At 42.2% G+C, this 21,318-nt stretch overlaps 1 long non-coding RNA gene across 3 annotated transcripts; it reads left to right on the forward strand.

Moving 5' to 3' along the window:
• The first annotated feature begins 595 nt into the window (after nt 1–595).
• On the forward strand, nt 596–3,807 carry LOC123161875 (uncharacterized). 3 transcript variants are annotated; one of them, XR_006480930.1, is made up of 6 exons: nt 596–963; nt 1,706–1,791; nt 2,062–2,170; nt 2,327–2,516; nt 2,587–2,702; nt 3,327–3,807. It is a non-coding gene; the product is annotated as an uncharacterized lncRNA (long non-coding RNA). The 3 variants fall into 3 exon arrangements; XR_006480929.1 differs by having other exon boundaries at nt 2,587–3,807; XR_006480931.1 differs by having other exon boundaries at nt 2,603–3,807.
• Nucleotides 3,808–21,318: the final 17,511 nt, after the last annotated feature.

Below are 21,318 nucleotides of genomic sequence, written 5' to 3' on the forward strand. Positions count from 1 at the left end.
TTGAACGATGATGTGGTCAACGTTGTCCTCCTCTTGCAAACACATGAAACAAGCTGATGGTTGGTCTTGAAGCCCATGCCGGGCTCGCCTGTCTGAAGTCTGAAGTCTGTATTGAATGGTTAGCCAAGCAAATATTTTGTACTTCAAAGGTGCCCAGCTCCTCCAGATGCACGGTGCCGTGGGTGATCTAGTAAGCCCCTGACATAACCTGTGATACACCGATTTTGCCGTATAGACACCTGAAGCATCGGCAGGCCAAGAGAACTGATCTGCCTAGTCTGCGATGCGAGGTACTGTGGTGATTGCGAGGCATCGATTTGCAATTTGAATATGCGCCGTGAAGGAGATATCACCCTGTACATCCAGCGCCCACGCGTTGTTGGTCAAGGTCTGTCGTACTGTTCTGGTCGTCCGTCATCGGCCTTTTTGTAAAAAAGTCCTCTTGTTTTTGAGAAATCAACCTGCATTCCATGTTTAAGTGGATCTGGGAAAACGATTCGTTTTTACAAAAAAAGCCCTACATTTGTAAGAATTCAGTCCGCGATACTTTTTATAGTCAGAAAAAAAACCTGAAACACACACGGGCTCTGATCTCTCTCCCTCGCCTCCTGTCCCAGCTGCCAAGAGGCGCCCCACCCCGTACGACCTCGATCCGGTGCCGCGCCGATCTGGCTGCAGGTGCAGCAGCTTGCTCTGGTGGCGACGGGAGAAAGAGATATAGGGCGTGAGGGAGAGAAGAACGAGAGGAAGAAAGGAGAAGGTGAAGGGGCACAAGGTGGGGGAGGCGGTCGTTGGTGGTGGTGGTTCCGGTGACCGGCCGGCGAGCTCCTGTTGAGGCGGCGGAGCTCGGTGCGGGATGGTTCCTCTGGATCGAGCCTTGGCTCTCCCAAGGCATGCGATTGTGGGCTTGGATCGGGGTGATCCTTCTCCCCCGCCCTCCCCCTCCATGGCCAACGGCCCAAGGTGCGACGACCTCTTCTGCCCCCCGCCATGGCTCCTCTGTCTCCCCCACCAGCGCCCTCCTCACCCCTTCCCCACTCCCAACTGATCCCCAAGCTGCACCCTCCCTCTCTCATTAGATCTGGTCCGAATGATAACTGGACTGAGCTCCCTGATGGCCCTGCTAGAGCTGCGTGAGGATGAGGAAACCATCAGCTGCTCTAGCTATTTAAATAAATTGTGAGTTTGGCCATGGTAGAAAACTATGGTAGTCTGGTAGAAAACTATGAGTCGACAGCAACAACAGTGTAGTGATTTTGGATGCAAGGTCAAATCTGAACAATAAACTGCTCAAAGCTTCCCAATGCGAAGACATCACCATATGTTTGTAGTTTCTACTTCAGTTGTGTCTAGATGCATCATATTCTAATTTTCAGTTCTTTGGAATCAATTTGCCATGGAGTCCTTGATGCGTCAAGTCTGGAAACTGCTTTGTAAATGTTAAAAAAATCGAACTTCTACTTTCACTGTATAGTAGTGCACGTTTTAATATAGTCAACGATGATCTGTGTAGTGGTGTGCTCTTTTACTTATTTATTTTCAAGGAAAAGAGCTGTGTCAGTTAATGCGCTAGCCATAAAACAGAATAAGTAAAATGAATATACGGCCACAATTACCTGCTCTCTAGCAATAATAATTTGTGCTTTACAGAGTTGACTTGAACTGTTGTCAATGTTCTGATTTTTTTTTCTATTTAATTTGATAGAGAAGAGATGGCTATTGATGAGGCCGAGCTTGAGCCTCTAGAATTTGCTGAGAAAATGCACACTCAACAGGAAATTACAACAACAGGTGAAGCAAAAATGTTTTTATAGTGCCTCTTTCGAAGCATTCAACTTAACTGTATTGAAGATGCTAATTACATCCTTTTGATTGCTGTTACTAGAGATATTAGTTCAAATTAGAAAACATAGTCCCGAGAGCCAATCTGTCATACTTGAGACTATATGTGCTCTATGCTTGCCCTCTCTCACTGAAACATACACAACTAAACTTTTACTAAGTATTTATGAGCAGAAGAAGCAATGCGTAGTGCTTATCTTGACTTTATTGTCAATGCAGTTGCGAAGGCAGTTGGAGAGTGCTGATTTAGATACGAGTGTGTCAATCTTCAGTCCGGAGCAGATCCAAGGGATTGTTGAGAAATACTCCAGTTGACATATTTGAAGAGGTGAGAGATTTACATCGCATCCAGTCTTCTCCTTCTACTATAGCCGATGGTTGTATTCCACCCATACACGAAGCATATAATTGCCATCTAGCTTTACTTCATGTAATATGCACTTTCCTCAGTGAAAGACTACAAGTGTACTAATTACATTGGCAGTGGCACCTGTTGGAACCGTCCAACTGGCTCCCGGGGCAAACATCGCCGCCACCCCACTCTCGATTACCACCCAAGCTGCTGGCCTCCTTGTGGTGGTGGTCTTCACCCTCTTTCATCACCATGAAGCAGATCATCGTTGTGACGTTGTCCAGCACTGGCGAGAAGGGTGGCCCGCGTCGAGACGGCCAAGGTGAGTGCCCACTGTATGCATCTCCTCGGCTTTGTGTTCATCAAGATTGGCTTCTTACGCGTCTGTCTAGGTTGGGTGGTCTGCAGGTCAGGCTCGTTGGAATGGTGACTGGTAAGTTGGAGAGGAATACAAATGTGTCCTTCACCCTCGACAATGACACTGGCTGCATCAATTTTTCATCAGATGGTGAGAACGTCTCATTGAATTGCACACTTTCTAATGAAGTTTCAGATGTATCTTAGGGGTACAATGTTATACTTCTGTGCTCCCAGTGCCACTGCTGGATGTTGACTTGGTTGTGGGATTTGTCAAATGCCAATCTTAAATAGAAATAAGTTAGGCTGGTTGTTACGACAATGCAGGCACCTAGCAAAACTTAGTAACTGGAAATCTGCAAGTTCTTAATCATCTCTGGTTTGATAAAATAACTATTTGAGAGAGAGATATTACAGTAAAGTTCTTAAACTTTGCGGTAGATGGATTTTGCGGCTTTGGATTTTCCTCTCTCTTGATTTTTCTAATTAATGTGGCTGTAGAAACTTGAGGCTGAATTTATTAATTGGTGTGCACGATTGTGCAATTATTTTACAAATTCGTTGAAAGCTCCGTTGGTAGGTTTGCTTACTTGTTTTTATTGCTTGTGTTGTTACATCTTAGAAGAAGTTCAGAAGAACTTTAGTGTGACATATTTTCCATCATGCACAAATGTGTGATAGATTTAGGACAACCAATGTAGAGAAAAATTAAGCGGTAAGGTCAACTCATACAAATTGCAGGTATAATGGACTAGACTGATTACTGTTATTTTAGCCAGCGTCAACAAAGAGAAGAGTGGCCGTGTGATGCTTACATTGTGGAGATCCTGCTATCTATGAAATGACATCATCCATGGGCGATGCTAAAAGTTCTATTCAAAGCTGGGTTGAGTTCTTGGTTAATTATGTGAAGATGATTAATGGAGACTACAAAAAGGATTATCTCAAGAAATCGTTGCAGGCATATTTCTGCAATCTGTAATTCCTTTGCTAAACATAGCAATTGTGTAGCTCATGATCTTGCTTCCCTCGCTAGAGTGTCAGATATTTCTGAAACCTGGGTGGGCAGTATGGTGTTATGCAAATGACTTTGTTAAGTAATCCAGTATTTATATATAAGCATAGGTTCTGTCGAAAAAAGTATTGGCAGGAACTTACAACCATTAATGCACATTATCTGTTGGTTAAGTACTCAAAGGAGTATGTCGAGATTTAGAAGTTGTTTTACTGTGCACATTATTAAATGGTATTTGATGTGTCCCTGTTATTTGAGAAACTACTTTTCTTGCCATTCATGGCTAAAAGTTGAATCTAAGCAACTAGCAATATATTTAAAATTTTGAGAACAACCACACTATTTGGTATATTTTAGTTCTTTTCATATTTGAACTTACAAGAATGAAGATTGAACACCATCACTTAGTCACTTGAACTTACTTAAAATTCTGACCCTAAACCTAACCTGGAAGCAACAATACGCAGGTCACATAGTCAATTTATTAGAGGGTCATTTTTTGGACAAGTAGCCTTCTATGTTGAAAAAAAAGTCCGTGTATTAAAAATTGTTCATGAAATTTTAACAAAATGTTTGCTAATTCAAAAACTGTTCATGATTTCTAAAAATGACCTTTTTTTTAAAAAAAGTTAGTGAATTACAAAAGAGTTTATTCATTCATAAAATGTTTACTAATTCAAAAAATGTTCATGCATTTCAAAAAAAGTTTTTGAATTTCAAAAAAAATGTTCGTCTATTCTAGAGTTGTTCGCCGATTCATAAGAAAATGCTTAAAAACATTCACAATATAATAAAATGTTCACAGTTCTAAAACAAGGTTCAAAAATAGTAAAAAATATTCATGAATGATCAAAGCTATGCAGTTAAACAGTGATGCTTTTGGGTCTTTGTGACTATATATACTCGCTTGAATTTTGAAGAATTGACTGCCGGGGTAGATCGGAATATTATAGTGTGTTTAAAAAAATGTTTCTTGAAATTCGAAATAATTCTTTGAATTACCAAGTTTTGGACAACCACGATATTTTTTCGAGATTGTGAACATCGCTTCAACTTCTGAATAAATTTTAAAATGGAAACATTTTCTTGCATTTGCGAACATTTTTTTTTGTACAAACGCAAGTGCTCATATACACGTGCATACACTCACCCCTATCTTGAAATTTACGAAGTCACCGTAGGCGCCTCGCCGTCGATGAGAATGTCTCCTCCCACTGAATGCGCATCGCCAGAAACCCTGAATTAAATCTAGGAATAAACGCGAGCACCAGGACTTGAACCCTGGTGGGCTAGGGATCCCACAGTCCCTCTAACCATCCAACCACAGGCACTCTAACCATCCAACCACAAACCCTAAACCCTGGTGAACAAATTTTCATACGATGAGATACGAACAAAATGTGGTCATAGCCATTTAAGATTATGATTTTTTTCTCCCGTTGCAACGCACGGGCCCTTTTGCTAGTATATATATATGCATGATACTAGTATATGATCGACACTAGCTAGCTACCTCTGTAATGCGCACATAGTATCATAAGTTAGCACCTTAGGTTGCCTTATTAATATTCATGCATGACACAAAGTAGTACACCATTTAATATGTGATACGGTATATCATGATATGATACCCGGCCTACACCTTCTCTTTCCTCATTTAACTATGTGCCACATCATACAAAAAGTCTAGTTGGCATGCATGATACCGCTTGATACTCCCATTAAAACCAACCTTAGGCTGCCCGTAATAGGAGTATCATAAGTAGTATCATGCATGCCAACTAAGCAATGTTGATGAGGTGGCATATAATTAAATGAAGAAAGAGATGGTTGAGTATCATATCATGATACTGATACGTCCATTTTGCATCATGCTTTTATATCAATATTTATTGCATTATGGGCCGTTATTACACATTATGTCACAATAGTTATGGCTAGTCTCTCTTATTTTACAAGGTTTATCATGAAGAGGGAGAATGCCGGCATTTGGGATTCTGGCTGAAAAGGGAGCAAATATTGGAAACCTATTTTGCACAGCTCCAAAAGTCCTGAAACTCCACGAAAGTCATTTTTTGGAAAAAATTTGAGCAAAGAAAGTACTAGAGGGGGCCCACACCCTGGCCAGGAGGGTGGGGGGCGCCCCGCCCCCCTACTAGGCGCCCCCCTACTGGATGCACCCCCTGTCTCCTGGGCCCCTAGTGGCCCTCCGGTGCCCATCTTCTGCTATATGAAGTCTCTTATCCTGAAAAAATCGGAAGCAAGCTTACGGGACGAAACTCCGCCGCCACGAGGCGGAACCTTGGAGGAACCAATCTAGGGCTCCGGCGGAGCTATTCTGCCGAGGAAACTTCCCTCCGGGAGGGGGAAAATATTGGAAAGGGAGCAAATATTGGAAACATATTCTGCACAACTCCAAAAGTCCTGAAACTCCATGAAAGTCATTTTTGGAATTAATAAGAATTTTAGAGCAAAGAAACTACCAGAGGGGGCCCACACCCTGTCCAAGAGGGTGGGGGGCGCCCCCCCCCCACTACTGGACGCGCCCCCTATCTCCTGGGCCCCCTGGTGGCCCTCCGGTGCCCATCTTCTGCTATATGAAGTCTCTTATCCTAAAACAAATCGGAAGCAAGCTTACAGGACAAAACTCCGCCGCCACTTGGTGGAACCTTGGCGGAACCAATCTAGGGCTCCGGTGGAGCTGTTCTGTCAGGGAAACTTCCCTCCGGGAGGGGGAAATCATCACCATCATCATCACCGATGATCCTCTCATCGGGAAGGGGTCAATCTCCATCAACATCTTCACCAGCACCATCCCCTCTCAAAACCCTAGTTCATCCTATGGTTTATGGAAAAGCATGTCACTTACCTCTCGAACTTGAACATAAAGCATATTGGGCTATTAAAGAGCTTAACTATGACTTCAAACTTGCCGGTGAGAAGAGGTTATTTGATATTACCTCACTCAATGAATGGAGAGCTGAGGCCTACGAGAATGCCAAGCTTTTCAAGGAAAAAGTTAAAAGATGGCATGACAAAAGGATACAAAAGCGAGAATTCAATGTAGGTGATTATGTGTTGCTATTCAACTCTCATTTAAGATTTTTTTGCAGGAAAACTTCTCTCTAAATGGGAAGGTCCTTACGTTATCGAGGAGGTCTATCGTTCCGGTGCCATAAAAATCAACAACTTCGAAGGCACAAGTTCGAGGGTGGTGAACGGTCAAAGAATCAAACATTATATCTCAGGTAATCCTATCAATGTTGAAATTAATATTATTGAGACCGTAACCCCGGAGGAATACATAAGGGACACTTTCCAGAACGTTTCAGACTTCGAAAAGGAATAGGTATGTGGTACGGTAAGTAAAATGACTCCAAAACAATTCTAATGGCAATTTCTCTCAGTTTTGGAATATTTAAGAATTTTGGAAAGAAAGAAGTAATCCGGGAAGGACACGAGGCCTCCACGAGGGTGGAGGGCGCGCCCACCCTTACTCGGCGCGCCCCCTGTCTCATGGGCACCTCGTGTGCCTCCCGAACTCTGTTTTCTTGCACATTATGTATTTTGGTTGGTAAAAATTCATTATATAATCTCCCTAAGGTTTTGACCACCGTATCACGCAATTATCCTCTGTTTTCGTTTTGAGCTGTTTTTCTGACAGATCTAGAGCACTATGACGTCTCCAAGCGCTCCCAAGGACAAGTTTTTCAAGAGGGTTATCAACCCCTATCTCGCGGAGGTGCTGCAACACCCTCAAACCATTGAGATGCGTGAGGGGGTGCTGCACATCCGTGATGTGGAGGGACCAAGGCGTACCGAAAGCGTGGAGACAAAGCTCGAGGCCACGGAACAACAAGTTTTCAAGTGCCAAGGGATGGTGGAGCGTGGACTCAACGCCAACCAGATGATGATCACGGAGTTCACCAACAACCATAAGCTGGATGCCAAGATCATCAGGGAGACCATCTTCAAGCTTCAAGAGAAAATCGAGCACCTCCAAGCTCAGATCTATGACCTGCAAAACCAAAACTGTGAGTATGAATATAGATTCAAGAGGATGAGTTTGGCTGTAGATTTGAGGATCCCGAAGACTCAATCAACCTTCTATGATGGTGAACCAATGCCTTGGAAGATGGACGACAAGCCTACATCATCGACAACTCCTACTTCACCACCTCCGAGGACATAATCACATGGGTATGGGCACTTCCCTTGGCAACTGCTAGGCTTGGGGGAGGTGCCCCGATATCGTATCACCATCACACTCCTATCTTTACCATTTTAATTAGTTCGATCCTTTTAGTAATATTTTGATCTAGTAGAATAAAGTTTTGGTATGAATTAGTTTTGAGTTTGGTTTTGTGATCCCTTTATGTAATCGAGTCTGTGAGTTATCTATAATAAAGATTAGTGTTGAGTCAAGGGCTTTGCTATCTTGCCATGATCTTAAGAAAATAAAAAGAAATAATAGAGTTCATATTGATCTTATGGATAGTAATGACTTCACACATAGAAAGTATGAGGCTTAAAAGTTGTTGAGAGTTGGCAAACATAGTTTTGGTCATCGCTGCAATTAATAGGAAGTAATAAGGAAAGAGAGGTTTTCACATATAAATATACTATCTTAGACATCTTTTATAATTGTGAGCACTCATTAAAGTATGACATACTAAAGATTTGATGTTGGACAAGGAAGACAATGTAATGGTTTATGTTTTCTCACATCTCAGTTAAAGTATATTGTCATGGATCGTCCAACATGTTGAGCTTGCCTTTCCCCCTCATGCTAGCCAAAAATTCCTTGTACCAAGTAGAGATACTACTTGTGGTTCCAAATATCCTTAAACCCAGTTCTACCATGAGAGTCCACCATATCTACCTATGAATTGAGCAAGATCCTTCAAGTAAGTTGTCATCGGTGCAGGCAATAAAAAATTGCTCTCTAAATATGCATGACTTATTAGTGCAGAGAAAATAAGCTTTATATGATCTTGTTATGGAAGCAATAAAAGCGACGGACTGCATAATAAAGGTCCATATACAAGTGGCAATATAAAGTGACGTTCTTTTGCACTAAGATTTTGTGTATCCAACCCTGAAAGTGCATGACAACATCTGCTTCCCTCTGCGAAGGGCCTATCTTTTACTTTATGTCTTTTACCTTATGCAAGAGTCAAGGTGATCTCCACCTTTCCCTTTTTCATTTTATCCTTTGTCAAGCACCTCGTGTTGGAAAGATCCTGGTACATATATCCAATTGGATGTTCATTAGCATGAACTATTATTGTTGACATCACTGAAAGGTGAATATGAATACATTGGGAGGCAAAATTATAAGCCCGTATCTTTCTCTGTGTCCAGTTAAAACTCCATAACCATAAGTATTGCGTGAGTGTTAGCAATTATAGAAGACTATATGATAGTTGAGTATGTGGACTTGCTGAAAAGCTCGATTCTTGACTCTTTCTGATGTTATGATAAATTGCAATTGCGTCAATGACTGAGATTATAGTTTGTTAGTTTTCAATGAAGTTTCTGGACCATACTTGACATTGTGAATAGATTGTTACTTGAGAGTAAGAAATCATATGACAAAATCTATGTATGTTGCTGTTATAAGAATGATCATGATGCCCTCATGTCCGTATTTTATTTTTATCGACGCCTCTATCTCTAAACATGTGGACATATTTTTCGATTTCGGCTTCCGCTTGAGGACAAGCGAGGTCTAAGCTTGGGGGAGTTGATACGTCCATTTTGCATCATGTTTTTATATCAATATTTATTGCATTATGGGCTGTTATTACACATTATGTCACAATACTTATGTCTATTCTCTCTTATTTTACAAGGTTTATCATGAAGAGGGAGAATGCCGGCAGCTGGGATTCTGGCTGAAAAGGGAGCAAATATTGGAAACCTATTCTGCACAACTCCAAAAGTCTTGAAACTCCATGAAAGTCATTTTTGGAATTAATAAGAATTTTAGAGCAAAGAAACTACCAGAGGGGGCCCACACCCTGGCCAGGAGGGTGGGGGACGCCCCCCCCTACTGGGCGCGCCCCCTGTCTCCTGGGCCCCCTGGTGGCCCTCCGGTGCCCATCTTCTGCTATATGAAGTCTCTTATCCTAAAAAAAATCAGAAGCAAGCTTACGGGACAAAACTCCGCCACCACTTGGCGGAACCAATCTAGGGCTCCGGCAGAGCTGTTCTGTCGGGGAAACTTCCCTCCGGGAGGGGGAAATCATCACCATCATCATCACCGACGATCCTCTCATCGGGAGGGGGTCAATCTACATCAACATATTCACCATCACCATCCCCTCTCAAAACCCTAGTTCATCTCTTGTATCCAATCTTGTATCAAAACCACAAATTGGTACATGTGGGTTGCTAGTAGTGTTGATTACTCCTTGTAGTTGATGCTAGTTGGTTTATTCGATGGAAGATCATATGTTCAGATCCTTAATGCATATTAATACCCCTCTGATTATGAACATGAATATGCTTTGTGAGTAGTTATGTTTGTTCCTGAGGACATGGGTGAAGTATTGCTATTAGTAGTCATGTGAATTTGGTATTTGTTCGATATTTTGATGAGATGTATGCTGTCTCTCCTCTAGTGGTGTTATGTGAACGTCGACTACATGACACTTCACCATTATTTGGGCCTAGAGGAAGGCATTGGGAAGTAATAAGTAGATGATGGGTTGCTAGAGTGACAGAAGCTTAAACCCTAGTTTATGTGTTGCTTCGTAAGGGGCTAATTTCGATCCATATATTTCATGCTATGGTTAGGTTTACCTTAATACTTCTTTTGTAGTTGCGGATGCTTGCAATAGGGGTTAATCATAAGTGGGATGCTTGTCCAAGTAAGGGCAGTACCCAAGCACCGGTCCACCCACATATCAAACTATCAAAGTACCGAACGCGAATCATATGAGCGTGATGAAAATTAGCTTGACGATAATTCCCATGTGTCCTCGGGAGCGCTTTTCTAATTATAAGAAATTGTCTAGGCTTTCCCTTTGCTACAAAAAGGATTGGGCCACCTTGCTGCACTTTATTTACTTTCATTGCTTGTTACTCGTTACAAATTATCTTATCACAAAACTATCTGTTACCTACAATTTCAGTGCTTGCAGAGAATACCTTACTGAAAACCTCTTGCCATTTCCTTCTGCTCCTCGTTGGGTTCGACACTCTTACTTATCAAAAGGACTACGATAGATCCCCTATACTTGTGGGTCATCAGATACCATATCATATTAAATGATGTGCTACTTTGTGTCATGCATGATAATAAATGTAGCCATCTATGGTACCAACATATGATACTAGGTATTACGGATGTAGTATCATACACTAGTATCATATGCATGATACTATAGGGTGGCCATAGTGGAGGTATCATAGCCGGTATCATGCACTCGAGAATAGCAAATATGATGATGTGTGGCAAATAAGCAGTAACATATATATTATAAATGTTATACTACTTTGTGTCATGCATGACCATAAATACGGTCATCTATGGTATATATATACTAGCTCTATGATACTATATATATATATATATGCATTATATGAAGGTACGTACGTAGTATCATACACTAGTATCATATGCATGATACTATAGTATATATGATACTTCCCCACTATACAAAGGCTGGCCATAGTGGTGGTATCATAGACGACGATACCATGCACTCAGAAAAATAGCAAGTATGCTAATGTGGCAAAGAATTAAATATAGTGAGGGTTAGACCGTTAGAGTAACATATAGGTAGACACCGTATCATGTTAAATGTGATGCTAACTTGTGCCATGCATGGCAATAAATATGATCTATGATACTATATATACTCTATGTATTATACTATGCGCTATAATTGAAGATAGTATCATACACTATAGCTAGTATAGATTTTATATATATATATATATATATATATATATATATATATATATATATATATTATGACACTCTCCACTATGAGTAGCCTAAGTATAGCCTAACTAAATCACCCACATGTAGTCGTAGTAGGGTTTTTGACTTTATATGCATTAAAATGCAAGGTAAGTGCAAATAATGACTTAAACATAGCAGACGACCTAAAATAGGCCGGAAAATCAAAACAAGGGTATATCTGCGATTCTTTACCATGATTTTTTTCTCGAGGCGGAACGATGTAGAGTAACTAACGATTTGTAGTCGAAGTGTCGCGTCTCCTTTTGGACACTAATTCTTGTGAGATGCTCCAGTATGGAAGGTGCGAGCACCAAAACTTTTGCCAAACTTTACCAAATTTTTTCCATGCGATTGTGAGAGCACGCCACAGTGGCACAATGATTTTCGTTATTTTCGGGACTCTATATGCATTTCCTGAAATTAAAATACCAACAAGGCCTACGCCTCTAGCCGCACCCTGTGGCCGAACTGTTTGGTGTTTTTCCCGTTTCTCGCACAATGAATGAAAACTCGCAAAGCGACACCCAGATGATCTTGCGCTAATACGCACGTGTATTTACAACTATATATATATAGAAATTAAACGATATCTCTTTTCTTTTTGCATATTCAAAATTTGAGATTGCTAGCGAGGCCTGCCGCCTGGTAAAATATACCAGAAAATCGAACCATAGGGTACAATCGTGATTTCTTACCCTGGGAAAAAACCGGAGGCGAAATGATGAACTCATGTTTTCATTCAAAAAAATGTTGTTAGTTAATGTAAATGTTTTCAAATAGCACATGGTTCACTCACGAAAGTCGTGTGTCCACTAAACTATGGTCGATGCCCCCTGCCACGCGCGCGATCTGAGTTGTGCGCTCTGATTGGCCAGAACTCAAACCCCACGGATCGTACGTCTGGACCGTTGGATGCTCCCAGATCGAACGGCGATCCTCATCCCTTTGGACAACACATGCAGTTCCGGTTCTGATTTTTTCAATGCATAAAATGCACGTTAAACTCAAAAAAGTGTCTTAAATATAGCTAACAATACCCGAAATGCGTCAAAAATAAAAACTCGTGGTATAATGGTGAATGCGTACCATGGAATTTTTTATGAGGACAAACGATGAAGTCACTGACCACTGGAGTTTGAATTCACATGTCTCCTTTTGGAAACCATGGTCCTTCATGTGAGATGCTCCGGTTTGGAAGGAGCGAACATCAAAACCTGTGCCAAACTTTACCAAAAAAATTCCCCGGGGTCGTGAGAGCACGCCACGGGCACACACCGATTTTGATGAAGTCTGGACTCCATCTGAATTCCAAGTAATTAAAATACCAACTAGGCCTACGCCGGTGGAGGCACCTCGCGGCTGAAATGTTTGAAACCTCTCCCCATTTCTCAGACAATGGATGGAAACTCGCAAAGCGGCACACAAATGATTTGTACACCTTCTTTGCTAAATAACACCCAGATGTGTTGTTGTAGAATGATTTTGAATTTAATTATATGCACTAAATGCAAGGTAAGTGCAAAAAAATGACTTGAATATAGCAACGACTTTTGGCCGTATGCATAGTTCTGATGCAGAGGCAGGGGGATAACCCCCTTTTCGAAAAAAAAGAATATAGCAACGAGACCTGAAATGGGCCAGAAAACCAAACCTATGGTATATATGTGATTGTTTATCGTAAAAATAATTTAAAGCGGAACGATGTAGTCAGTGATGATTGGAGTCCGAAGTGCCGCGTCTCCTTTTGGAAACTATGATCCTTCTTGCGAGATGCTTTGATTTGGAAGGTGTGAGTATCAAAACTCGTGCCATCTTTACCAAAATTTTTCCATGTGATCTTGAGAACACGACATGGTGACACAACGATTTTTTGTTATTTTCGGACTCTATATGCATTTCCTGTAAATAGAATACCAACATGGCATATGCCTCTGGCCGCACCCTGCGGCCAAACTGTTTTAAATTTTTTCCCATTTCTCGAACAATGAATGAAAAATCCAAAAGCGATACACAAATGATCGTGATCGCTAGCTAGCACCCACGTGTAGTTGTGACTAGCAAACGACTCAAATATAGCAAAAGATACCTCAAATGCATGAGAAAATCGAACCATAGGGTACAATGGTGATTTCTTACCATGGAAAACAATTTGGAGGCGAAATGATGAACTATTGTTTTCATTGAAACAAAAATATGATGTTAGTTCATGTAAATGTTTTCAAATAGCACACGGTTCACTCAATAAGCCGTGTGCCTACAAAACCGTGGCCGATGCCCCCCCTTTGCGGTGCGTGCGATCTGAGTCATGCGTTCTGATTGGTCAGAACCCAAACCCCATGGATCGTACGTCTACAGCGCTGGATGCTCCTAGATCGAACGGCGATCCTCATCCCTTTTGACAGGAAATACAGTCCGCCTAGCAAATAATTTATATGCCAAAATGCATGGTAAATGCCAAAAAATGTCTTACATATAGCACACGAGACCTGAAATGCACCAGCAAATCAAACCCGTGGTATAATGGTGATTACTTAATGTGGGAAAATTTTAGAGGCGAAACGATGAACTCACGTCTTCATTTCAAAATTAGTACGTCTTCATTTCAAACGAAATTTTTCTCTTTGTGCACACGAGCGCTTAGAGGCAACCGTTTGCATAGTCCTTTCTGTGCAGCGACCGGGGATATTTTCCACCCTTTTCACCTAGGCCGCCAACACCTCCCATGGCCCGCCTACATTTCACTCAACTAGTCCACCCAATCTCCATCGCCAGCTCCCCCTCCCCCAGATCCACAGTAGAACCCTCTCCGGTGCCGGCGTGCTCACCCCAGCCGTGTGCTCGCTCTTCAGCGTCAAGCCTACCTCCACTGTCGTTCCCAACACGCGGCTGCCCGCGCCTCACCTTCTTCCTTTGCTCACCAGCCACCCTCGAGCATATCGATGATGTAACCCTCGCCTCTCCTATGGTCTGGCCGGGTTTGCATTAGGAAGCCTGTTGGTTACTGCTTCCCATCGCGGTGAGGCATATTTCCTCGCAATCCCTCTTCCTATTTCGTTCCGTATGTTGCCAAATTGGCTATAAAATAACAAAGAGAGTATATATGCTAATTATCTACCTTCCTAACTAGTACATATACGTTGTATTTGTTCCAATAAGTTACTGCCGATTTACAGATCGCGAGCGCCAGAGTCACACAAACTTAACAAATTAGCCGTACATTTTCTAAATCATTGCATGACATGTTTAGAAAGCTTGATACCAAGTTGTTAGTTTTATGATTATCCTCCTTTCCTGAGTTTCGCATGTGTTCTATGTAGATGCTGAATAGCAGCGACAACACTTATGCTTCAGACGATGTATCTTCATCTGATTACGACAACCCTAGGTCTTCAGAAGATGGTGAGGGATCAAGTAATCTTGAACGGGATAGAGCTGCAGCAATTACCCTTCTGGTCAGGACATGGAGGAACGCTCCAAGGAAGCCCACACACCAGCCTAAAGGTGTATATGAAGTAACTGAGATCGATTTAAAGTCTTGGGCTCCAACTAAACCAGATAAAGCACGCACGAGGTTCATGAGTGTGTGTGTGTGTGTGTGTGTGTGTTTGTGTGTGTGTGTGTGTGGATTTGTTGGCAAGGCAAGGCTCAACATAAATCTGTCGGGGTTTCGAAAGGCTGACACGGAAACATGGCGACGGATAGTCCGAGAGATCATGGATCACTTCAACGTTCTAGAGCAGTGGAGAATGTAGGTGGAACACGCTGCACTGAAGAAGGCTAGGGATGCTTGGAGAAACTGGAAGCACGTGTTGTACAAGAAGTACTTGAGTGAAGGCAAGGACCCAATCCCCGCATACCACCGAATTACAAAGGCAGACTAGGCGGAATTCAAAAGGGTCAGGGCAACTAAAGAGTTTGCTGAGAAGAGTTTCAAGAAATCGGAACTTCAAAAGAAGAACACACACACACCCACTGTATGGGTGTGGCAGGATACTACGGCATGAAACCGATATGGGACCAGGAGGACAAAGAAGCAGTAGCGCCGGGTGGGAAACCGGCCTTTAGTGAAATCAAGGGCGAACGCGCCAGAGACTACTTGCGGGCACGTGCAAGGAGGCGTGATGATGGAACTTATTACTTTAAAAACTCACATGATGAAGAACTGTATCAAGTGATGGTAGAGGCTTCCAAGATCCCTGGAAGGTTCTACAAGAACTCAGGTCCATGTGACATTTTGTCCGTTGCTCTGGAAACAAGAGAGCCCCCTGGCCATGCAAGGGGTATAGGTGTCAATGTCCCGCACAAGAGAGCTTTCACACTCAGCAAAGAAGAGAGGCTCAGCATGAAAAAAGTTGCGAGTGAAATGAAGAAGAATGAATTGTATGAAAGGTTGAGGAAGGAAATGTATCCGGCTGTTTGAAAGGATCTTGAGCAGTCAATGATGATTGGGAAGACTTTGACACTAACAGATAGCCAGCAGATGGGAGGGGAGGCGGGCATGGAGGATGCTGCTTATTGCGCAACAACACAACACAAGAGTAGTTGTGCAACAGCTGACCCGAGCGACACTGAGACTGCAGCAACTCGTGATGATGCTATATCTGATATATCTGGAATGAAAGAAAGACTGAAGGGCGTGCTTACACATATGAAGGTACATTAAAATGTGCAACAACCTGGGTTTTCCCACCCATCTTGGAAGAGGGCCTCTTGTTGGACAATGTGCCATTGAAGCTGGGCTGTGTGAAGTGCTGCATGACTGAAGTAAAGCCTAGATTCAATGAAGACCTCAAGAATGCCCTAGGAGACTTTGATGAGCAAAGGACCATGGGAGAAACACTGTTACATCACATCCAGTGGCCACGAAAGGAAATAGAGTTCACCGATGAGATCCCTGAAGCCCCGCCAAGAGCAACCAATGTCGCCCCTCAACCGGTGACGCTCTCCTTGCCACAGCAGCTCTCGTGTGCTCCCCCCAAAGAACCTAATACTCATAATCTGATGGCTGATGCATCAACCTATGATTAGTCGGACCGACTTTTTGGCGTATAAGCCATGTCATCCTCTGACCCAAAGCAGCCAATGGCAAGGCCTGCAACTGCTGAAGACGCACTACCGGTTCAGATGCCAGCCGCCGAAGCAGCAGGGGGAGACCCAGCTGCAGCACATGCTTAGCAGACCAACCTGGTGGAACGGACTGCTAAGCAGTCTGATGCTTCAGAACCGCCTGCTAAGCAGTCTGTAGGTCCAGAACTGACTGCTCATCAGTCTATCAGTCCGCAGTCGTGTGATCAGCATACCAATGCTTCAGCACTTCCTGCTCAGCAAACCAACCGTTGGCACGGCCTCCTCGGCACACCGACAAGTTGGCACCACCTGCGCAGAAACCGGATATAACTTCAACGCATGGTCAACAGTCCGATGCCTCTGCTCCTACAGCCTAGCAGTCCGTCACAGCAGCACCGCCAGCTGAGCAGTCAGGCAAAGATAAACTGTCTGCTAAGCAGTCCATCGAAACTTCACCATCTGCTCATCAGTCTACCTTGCAGCCAACCAGATGTTCTGCTAGAAATGCTTCAAGTACCAAGAAGGAAGTGGCCAAAAAGGCTACACCTGCGAAGAAGCGCGGCGGGACAGTGAAGAGGAAACAGAATGATTGCCTCTTGCTTAAAGCACTCATCGCCCGGAACCAAATTAACATCAGGTTGTTCGAATCGGGGAGTAATATTATTTCTGACGCCATGGATGATGAAGAAGTAGAATTGGTGCTTGCTAAAAGTAAAGCAGACGTACTTGAAGCACGCAATTACGTCCATGGCCAACCATTTCTTGTTGGTGAATACTTTGATGAGTGCAGCTCCACTTGCCGCAAGTTACATGAATATTCCATGGATCAAATGTCACCAGGTCATCATGGTTTGCTAGTCCACTTCAACAAGATCATTTCCGACATGATGTGGTTCATTGGATGTGAGTTCCGAGGACTTACATATCTTCTTCAACTTTAACGATCTCGATGCCACTCTTGTTAGATGCCTGATTTTGTAAGTACTTAACAAACTCTGATGAACTTCTCCATACAAGGCTGTAAATGATAAACAACTAACTGAATTTTATTCCCCTAAGGGAATTGAACGCGCAGAGAAGAAAAAGAGAGAGTGTGTATTTAACAGATCCTGCATTAGAAAATGGCACAACATTACATGGTAAGGACGAACGGGACTGGGCCGTTAACACGGTCGTCCGTATCTTCGAAAACACGTCCCATGCAGAATCATTTCTCTGGCCATATCATGAAAGGTGAGTCAAGTAAACAACCACACATACACTGATTGTCTTTAAGATTTCAACATAATTCGTAAGTTCACGGTTTTTTTAATATGTAGCAGTCACTGGATATTGGTATTCATTGTTCCAAACAAGAACACAGTTTACTACATCGATTCTCTGAGTGAGTCAACAAACGCTCAGGATCTGACGCATCTTCAGCAATTCATGGATAGGTATTGAATTCTATGATGTTGAAATTAATTTCCATTCATATCTGGTTCAATAATTGATGTTGTCAAAATTCATCTTCATTTGCAGTGTGCTCACATTGTGGAAAACTAAATCAGGGAACCTGTTCAAGAGGGAACTACCTTTGCAGCACGAGATTGTTTCTCCGATAACACACCGAAATCCGTTATTTTCAAAAAAAAATATCCAATAGTCTGCAAATAACTTTCTTACGCTAGTCAAATGTTCAAGCTTCTAAATAAACCTTTTTCTATTTTGTCCAAAGAAAAAAAATACATCTAGCACCAGTTAGGTTGTTCCTAACAGGACAAACACATGACTAATTCTGTACAGAAAATTTCAGTGTCCTTAGCAAGAAACAGGGACCAACCTTTGTGGAACTATGTTTGCAGACACATAATCTCCATCTGTAAATCTGCTAATAGTTGTGATGATCCTTGCGAATTAGTACCAGTAAATCTATCTTAATTAATATCTTCTACTCCACTCATATGGCACATTCTGATCTTAAAAATACTGCAACTCATTTTAGAACCGAGGACCCCTGAACCGCTCCTGGCTGGTGAATTGTTGATGGTTCGGAGATTTATCAGCGACTTCTTCCTGAATCACTACATCAATCCCACTGGTGATAATGAAAATTTCAGCATGCCTTCTCCTGAAACATTGAGTAATATTTAGCCTCTAGACATATACGCATGGATCCATTGCTTTCCATCTAATGAGGTCTTCGTATTTTGTACACTATGATTAATCGTGTAATGCATATATGTGTTGACAAATCATTGGAATTTAGCTACCATATGTTCAATTGCAATTGTTGCGAAATCTGATGAATGTTCCTCCTGTGGACACTATTTGTTCAATTGAATATTGTGGCAAATTTGCTTTTTGCGTGCCGATTCAAAATGGGATATGTTTGTTTATTTGTTCAATTGAATATTGTGGCCAATTTGCTTTATGTGTGCCAATTCAAAATGAGATATTTTTGTTTATTTGTTCAATTGAATATTGTGGCGAATTTGCTTTTTGCATGCCGATTCAAAATGGGATAATTTTGTTTTAACCTGCCAATTGCTCCACACACGAATCAACTAAATGAGTGTGTGCGATCCGCATCTAAAATCATATGTCAATCGTAGCGGAACCGTCGGCGATACACAACACATCACAAATGATTTGCAGTGCTACTATATGTGCGTAGGCTCTCTGGAACCGTTTGTGATATCAAGTTATCGCACACGAGAACTCGGAGTAAACCGTGCCCAATGTAAAATACAACCACAGTCGTAATTTTTTCAGGAAACGTGTGGGATCCCAAATGAAAAGCAGACGCCACTATAGCCGCAACCGTCGGTGATACACAACAAATCACAAACGATCTGCAACACTTGTATGTGTGCGAAGGGGCTCCTGAACCGTTTGTGATAGAACATTACCACAGATGGTAAATGTTGGGAGAACGTGTGCGATAGAGTCTTGCATGGCAGACAGGTTCCACAGAAAACTCGTGTGTGATAGGGCACATATCACACACAGTTCATATGTTGGCTCATGTGCCTTACATATTGTTTCCCAAACGGTTCATTATGACACAACATTTGGTTTCACTGCGTCATTAGAAACATTTAATCACCGATCCTATACATGTGAAAGAATTTAGTGTGTGCTGCATCACACACGATTACGTTTTGCAAGGACTCTAGATCATTACTCCATATCCCCGACGGTTTCTGGGTCGTGTGGGAAGGACCCCCTATCGCCCACACTCACTTGGCGATGGTTAAAAACCGTGTGTATAGCACCGACGCGTACCAGTGTTGAGATTGTTTTAGCCTTGGAGACACCATTCTCTTTACAAACACAATTTCTTGTTCATTTGGAAGTGACGATGATGAAGATACTTGTGGTTGGGGTTGATCTTGATCTAGAACTTGAGCTTGATCTTGAGTCTCAATAATTGGTTCTTCTCCATTTGGAAGAGCTTTCCCTTGATCTTGCTCGGGAACATGAGGGACTTGATCTTGTTCTTGGATAGGTTTATGATCTCCAGTAGCATCTTGTACAAGTGGTGATGGTGATGACTTCCCTTGTGGAGACTCCACAAGAGGGGTACTTACTCCTTCTCTTCTACTTGAACTTGGGGTGTTTCTTGTGGAAGAATGTGGCCTATCCCCATGAGAGGTTCTATGAATAGATGCGGGTTTTGATCTAGATCACATGTGGATGTGAGGGTTTGATGTTCTTGATATGCTTCCTGCTACTTGTGAGCTGCGTTGGGATTTCCTCAAAGAGGAGAGGATGATGCATTACAGTAGAGATAAGTATTCCCCTCAGTTAAGAACCAAGGTTATCAATCCAGTTGGAGAACCACATATAACCTCGTTAACAGCACCTGCACACACAAATGCAAATACTTGCACCCAACGCAAATGAGCGGATTGTCAATCCCCTCGGCAATTATTTGCAAGAATCAAATCTCGTAGTGGGAGATAGATAAAGGAAATAGAATTGCAGCAAGGTATTTTTGGATTTTATTTATGGTAAAAGTAGACCCGGGGGCCATGGTTTTCACTAGAGCCTTCTCTCTTGAGCATATAACATACGGTGGGTGAACAAATTACTGTTGGGCAATTGATAGAAAAGCGCATAATTATCCAAGGCAATGATCATATATATAAGCATCACGTCCGAGACAAGTAGACCGACTCCTGCCTTCATCTACTACTATTACTCCACCCATCAACCGCTATCCAACATGCATCTAGGGTATTAAGTTCATGACAAACAGAGTAACACCTTAAGCAAGATGGCATGATGTAGACAAAGTAAACCCAATCAATATGAATGAACCCCATCTTTTTATCCTTAATGACAATAATACAAATACGTGTCATGTCCCTTTCTGTCATTGGGATTGAGCATCGCAAGATTGAACCCATCACAAAGCACCTCTCCCATTGCAATATAAGTCAATCTACTTGGCCAAACCAAGCAGATGGATTGGGGAGAAATACAAAGCTATAGTAATCATGCATAAAAGAATTCAGATAAGACTCAATTAATATTCATAGGTAATCTGATCGTAAACCCACAATTCATCAGATCCCAACAAACACACCGCAAAAGAAGATTACATCGAATAGAACTCCAAGAAGATCGAGGAGAACATTTTATTGAAGATCAAAGAGAGAGAAGAAGCCATCTACCTACTAGCAATGGACCCATAGGTCTATGGTAAACTCCTCACACATCATC

The sequence above is a fragment of the Triticum aestivum genome, chromosome 7B (genome assembly GCF_018294505.1).
Source record: "Triticum aestivum cultivar Chinese Spring chromosome 7B, IWGSC CS RefSeq v2.1, whole genome shotgun sequence".
Classification (NCBI taxonomy): domain Eukaryota; kingdom Viridiplantae; phylum Streptophyta; class Magnoliopsida; order Poales; family Poaceae; genus Triticum; species Triticum aestivum.